The sequence below is a fragment of the Heterocephalus glaber genome, unplaced genomic scaffold (genome assembly GCF_053883595.1).
Source record: "Heterocephalus glaber isolate CG9 unplaced genomic scaffold, H.glaber_assembly_v1.0 deba00000347, whole genome shotgun sequence".
Lineage (NCBI taxonomy): Eukaryota > Metazoa > Chordata > Mammalia > Rodentia > Bathyergidae > Heterocephalus > Heterocephalus glaber.
The window spans coordinates 50,763,707-50,770,507 of record NW_028258143.1 but is presented as its reverse complement, the minus strand read 5'-3'; positions in this window follow the sequence as shown (position 1 = coordinate 50,770,507).

The following is a 6,801-nucleotide window of genomic DNA, read 5'->3' as shown; positions in this document are numbered from 1 at the left end:
GACTATGAAAATTACATTCAAAGAGAGCTTTCAAGAGTTAGAATATTGACTAACTTAGCTCCTTTTACTTAATAATCAGCTGAATAAATTCTTTAAGTATACTTCAAGACAAACATGAAGTGTTTCAAGCTGTTAAAGTTAAACCTAATCACCATTATCGTGGTTAATCCTGGTAAGTAACACTTAGCATCTGTGGAGTGGCTCAAGGGCTTTACCTGGTTCTCTGTAGATTAAGATAGAAATTCGACAGCACTGACAGGGCCCTGAAATGTTAGCATTGGTTGAATGCTTTTAAGGCTGCTTGCAAGTTTTTCAGTTTTGCTTTTTGAGTTTTTGTCTTTCTGAATCGTAAAGTATTATATTTATAAAGTAACTGTTAAGTCCTAAATTAAAGAAAATGCCCACTCATTTAAAACTTTGGGGAGGTGTATAAAGTAGATGTGTAAATCTAACATAAGGCTGAATAAGTAGTAGAGGCCTAATTCACTGCTTCACCACATTCTTCTCAAATCACTGGGTAACTGGTAGTGTCAAGATGCAGAAGAGAAGGAAAACAAGTCATAAAATGAAACTGCTTCCTTCACTTGAGTTTTAGGAATCATTTTAGAATCAAAAATGTAGCTGGGAGTGGTGGCACACACCTGTAATGCCATCACTCTGGAAGGCTGGGGGAGAAAGACTGCAAGTTTGAGCCCAGCCTAAGCAGCTTATTAACTTAGACCCTTTTCCAAAGTTTAAAAGGCTGGGGATGTACCTCATTGCAAAGGCCCTGGGTTCAGTCCCCAGTACCGAATGAATGAATGAGTAAACATGTAACACCAGTGGCAAACCTTTTAGAGCCTTCAGTGGTAAACAACCAACTGCAGCACTCATGCCATAGTCTCCCCATCCCTGGTATAGGAAATGTATCAACTTACAGACCCATGTCTTCTAAAGTTTTCCCAAGCAAATCCTATAGATTTTGGATAACCTGGCAGTAACCAAGCAGGTCCAAGATGGCTAAATGGGGCAAATGGAATAATTTACTGTTACCCTCACAAGAAAATTGGTACCTATTGCTAAATAATTTTAAAGTTACTCTGGTATATATTTTGAAGCTTTGCTTGTTTTCTAGTCTTCTGATATTCTCAGATTTAAATCATATCTTCTGAGATGATAGCCAGAGTCCGTGTCAGAGTTAGCACTGATGCAAGGTAAAATGTACAGTTCTTGTATAATTTTACAATCTTTTTTTATTTAAATGAGCTTTATGGCTGGGGTCAGTGATAGAATGTGTGCTTGGCATGCATGAGGTTCAATCTTCAGCATCCCCAAAACTAAAAATCAATTAAATTTAGTGTGTGCATGTTGAGAGGGAGTAAGAAATCACCACAATGTTTTTTAAGTTTGGAGTTGGTGAGATCCTTGGTTATGTTTCAGTAATAATGACTCAATCTAAGAAAGGTAAGGTAATTTCCATACCATCATCCCCTTTTCCTAAAAGAGAACTCCGTGAGCTTAAATGGTACATGAAATGTGAACAAAATACTTATACAAATACCTCATTACAAGAAGCCAAAATGCTGAAGCATTTCAATGAAATATTTAGAGTATATTGTGTTGTTTTGCTGCTCATCATTACTTATTAGATGCAGTGTTGATTACCATCACATGTTACCAGCTTTTTTTTTTTTTTTTTTTTTTTGGTACCAGGAATCGAACTTGAGACCTTGTGCTTGCAAGGCAAAGGGCAGAACCACTGCACTAAATCCCCGGCCCTACCAGCCATGTTTTAGTGGAAATGTAAACTCTACATCCCATTTAAGTGTAGAGTTTATTCTCACAATTTAGCTACTTGCTGTTCGATTTTTTGTGTGTGAAAACGATAGACTTCATCCTTTAAAAGCACATCAGGTCTTTCTATAATTCGCAATTTAAATTTGCATGTTATCTGATAATTTTTCAGATATACTAAACTTTAATGTTCTGAATATTCAGAAAAGTACTTTAGCAGCTAATTTTCAAATAGAATTATGACAGCCAGGTATGGTGGCCCATGCCTGTAATCCCAGCACTCAGGAGGCTGAGGCAGGAGGATTACCACAAGTTTGAGACCAGCCTGGCTACATAGTGAGTTCATGGTTGGCCAGAACTACATAGTGAGACCCTGTTGCAATCAATAGAATTATTATAATTCTAATTCTTGGGTTTCAGTTTTGAATTTTTTCCCAAAACATGTACATATACATGTTCATTTACCTTCCCTTTTTCTTCCCTCCCACTTTTACTTTTTGAGGATTCCTCCCCTGGCCCACAGAATTTTCCAAATATTTATTTAGTAGTCCTGGGGATTGGCCCCTGGACCTCAGTCATGCAAGGCAAGAGCTGTATTGCTGAACTACATCCTCAGCCACTTTTATTTTGAGATAAGTTCTCACAGATTTGCCCAGGCTGGCCTCAAACTTGTGATCCTTCTGCCTCAGCCTCCCAAGTAGCTGGGATTATAAGTATGTGCCACCACACCCAGCTATTTAATTTTTTAAAGAGGGATTTGAGTGTGTATAAAGCAACCTTAAAAGTTGACAGAAGGATTGCAATTTAAGCCCAGCTGGGCAACCAAGTGGGACCCTGGCCCATAAAGGGATAAGGTTGTTGTCCAGATGTGAAGGCCCTGGTTTCAGCCCCTGTGTCCGAAAAACAAGTTGTATGTATAAAGCCAGAGAAGAACTTGGTAGATTTTTTTTTTTTTTCAAATTAGGGCCAAAATGCATGACCTGGCATGAATAACTGGAAAGCTTCACTTGTTTAAAACAGTAGGCCTGGGGGCCAGGGATTTAGCTCAGTGGTTTGGGACCTGCTACGAAAGCGAAAGGTCCCAAGTTCAATCCCTGGTACCAAAAACAACACTAGGGCCGGGTGTGGTGGCACACACCTGTGATCCCAGCACTCTGGAGGCTGAGGCAGGGGGATCACCTGGAGTTTGAGGCCAGCCTTGGTTACATAGTGTGTTTGAGGCCAGCCTGACCTACATAGTAAGACCCTGTCTCAAAAAAACAAACTAATAATGCTTGCTTTTTTTTTTTTTTTTGGTACCGGAGATCGAACTCAGGTCCTTGCACTTGTGAGGCAGGCAGCAATACCACTGAGCTAAATCCCCGGCCCCCAAAATAATAATAATAAAACACTAGGGTTGAGGATTACCTATGTAGTGCAACTCTTTGAAGAAGGGTAACAAACTAGCCAAGAATATAGGTTTTTATAGCCAAGCCTTTTTATGTTCAAATGTTGACTGCCTTTTACTAGGTATAGGTAATAAGAGTACCTATGTACAGAGTGCTTATGAGGGATACGTGGGCCACGTGTGGAAAGCACACAATAAATACCATGTATAGTAAGCTGCTCTGATCACTCTTAAAACTCAAAGATTATTCTTTACTTTTGTCTTATGTATAAAATACAGTCTGCTTTGCTTCCTGCAATAATTTAAATGCTTTTAGGAAAAAAATCATTTTGGGCCGGGGATTTAGCTCAGTGGTTTCGTCACCTGCTGCTCAAGTGCAAGGACCCAAGTTCGATCCCCAGTACCAAAAAAGAAAAAAATCATTTTACAATGTCTGACTCAAGTTTCAAAGAAGGGATGCTCACATTACCCAAAAATGGGAGGTGAGAAAATGTAGCAAATTAAAACAACAAAAAAAAGTGGACTTTAATTGCTAAGAGGATCATGCCTTGTCATCAGCAACAGTTCTACCATACTTCCAGAGTCACCCATGTCAGTAACTGCTGTTTGAGGTAAGATGGATAGCGTTTTCCTTGGTTTACAAAAAAGGAAGCATTTGGAGAAGGGATATAACTTGGTAAAGCTACATGTCAGTAGTGGGGTCCAAATTAAAGCACAGCTTTTATAGTCTTAGAGCAAGTTTCTTGCCATCTTAATAACATCTTGCTTTATTATAAGCATGATTTACTCAGTTACATCTTCATCAGTCTTCAGTGGTGACAGACAAACTGGATAGCTATAAATGTGGATGTCACTATAAAAGAGCATTATCTCAGACATGTTACCTGAATGGAGTCCTCATGGCTGTGAGGGACAGCTGGCTGCGTGTCCCTCATCACTAGGCAAGGAGAGTGGGTCCCAGACCTTGTCCTGTTCTCTCTCGTCCTCCCAAGCCTGTTAAAGTCGGATGAGGTCCATCAGCAAGCAGTCTTGTCGCCTACCTTACAGAGAGGTCCTGAACCGCCTTGGCACCTTCATGAACACAGTGTATTCTGACTCCTCTCTACCATCCAGTCTCTAGTAAGAACTTCGTGAAACTGACCCTAAGTCAATCCCTTCCTCAAAAGGAAGTCCTGGAACTTGAAGGAAGTTTCACTAATTTCCTGAAAGCTGTGTCCTGAAGTCTTCTAAGACTGACAAGATCACTTACGTGTGGTACCATGAACACCACCACACATGCCTAACTCTGACTGGATCGAGTACCTCAAACTGGGTTTCAAAATTCTTTGTATGGTTTAAATTCCTCAAATGTGTGATCCATTTTCATCCATGGGACCTTAGACCGTTCCCATAACCATAGACCTTCCTTGGGCCAACATGACCAACATGCTGCCTCTTTTTAAAAGCGGAGTGTGTGGTATGTGTGTGTTAAATGCCACTGACGCAGGCCTTATTTCTAGACGGGGTACCCATCAGACTTAGACACCAAAATTACCCTGTCCACAGGATGAGCATGGCGAATTTACTCTTCACAGTTAGATTTTGGATGTTTCACAGGAAACATGTCATACTGTATCATTTGAACATCTCTGTCTGCTAATGACCAAATACTTCCTTCTAAGGAGCTATTCAGAAAAAGGATGAGAAGTGGGGAGAGCATGGGTTTGGGAGTCTGACCTGGCTCTGCCGCCCAGCTGTGTTACCTCACACTTGTGTGACTAGGGAAGTCTCTAACCTCCCAGGCTCTCCTCTCCTTAGGAAGCTGTCTCTCCTAATGGCCTCTGACTGACAGGCACCCAGCACCAGTGCTGCGCCTTTGTGCTAACTAGGGGAGGGTGGGTCACCAGAGACTCGGGAGTGTTCCCGAGGTCAGTGTGGGCCGGAGACAGGAGGTTGGGCCTGCCCTGGCCTTCAAGGGGATGGGAGTTGAGGGCTCAGGAGGCTCCAGGCAGCAGCCTCCACTTACCAGCAGGTGGGACAGATTTCTGCATTTTAACCCTGTGGGCATAACTGCGTACTGTGAGCCATGCCTGTCCCTGTGCCCTGACAGGCTGCTGGTCCCCGACTTGGCATGTCCACCCAGGAGGCGCGGGACTGTTGCCCCAGCTTGCCTGTTTCTCTTCACTTCAGGGATGCCTTTTGGACGTCCAAATCCAAGATTATTTCTGCGGCTTCTGGACTAATGTAACCAAATGTGTTGTTTCATTTTGACAATGAATTTTAACTTACCAGTGGGGTTTTTTTTTTTTTTGAAGTTTGTAAACTTCTTTCCCCAAAGGCATAGACTATTTGCGTACATAGTTTTTATTATAAAATTTAAAAAGAGATTGACCTTGAGAGACTGACCAGAGGATTAGGAGGCCAGGCATTATTCTACATTATTGATGCAGAATAACCATATAGTAGCCAAAGTGGTATAAAGCGAGAGACTTCAAATGTATTTAACACAGACAAGATTCTTGTAGAGATAATATTTTTATACTCAAACGTTTTGCATTTGACCAAAAGTATATATGCTTTGTAGTTTCTTGGGGGAAATGAAATACCCTTTATGGTAATAGTGGTACACTAAGATGCAATTAAAAGTATTTTATATTTGCTGGCAGTTTAAAATCATGAAACAAGGTAGTAATCTTTAATAGTAAATTGGCTTATTGGTGAAGGAGATTTAGGAAAAGTAAACATTCTAGTAGCATGTGCGAGAGATGCTCACTCTGCTAATGATGGGGGAAATTGCTAAAGTGAACTTTCATGTCCCATTGGGAAATTTATTTTTATAAATGATTATTCCCCACATCTATGGGAAGATCCATATTTACAAATAAAATCTGGAAAATGTAAAGAATCACCCTAGGAAAATTCTTGATTCTGCATTAGTTAGAAAAAAGAGCATCCTTGCATCCATTTAGTGGCCTAGCACTCACTACAAGACCCAAGTGGCAATAAAGTGACTTGTTTTGAACTTGTGACATAACCCTTGTAGCACTTTTTCTCTGTTTCACATGCCAGCTATTTTGGCACAAGAACCGTTTCCTTCCTTCACTGGTTCATAGAGCTGGATGGGTAAACCCTTGATGGTGACATTGATAGCTATAGTAATTTGCCATTACCACAGAAAAGTGTAGTCTTGATTATATAAAACATAATAGGTAAAAATTGTTATTCTGTTATCTATGTTTTCCTAATAGACAATACTGTGCCACCTACAGAAGCTCATAAAATTTAATAAATACTGCTGCTTAATTAGGTAGAAAGCTATAAACAATAGCATCTTTGTGATGTGGTCCTTCTTTCCATCTAAGTGCGAAATGGTGTAAGAAATAGGGTAGGATGAGCTATGGTAACAAGTTACCCCACGTGCACACCCTAAAAGGGAAAGCTTCTCAATTCAGGCAAAATCCACCCCTCCTGGCAACTCTGCAGACAGCTGTCTCCTGTGGGGACTGGGACATAGAGCCTGCTTGCATTTTATGGTTCCATTCACACCCACCTGTACCCACTGAGGAGAAGAGAGCTGAGGGGGCGGCACCCTGCTTCTTAAATGCCTCAGGCTGGAGGTGTAATTCCTTGCTACAGTTGAGCCATGGCCTCCACAGACTGCA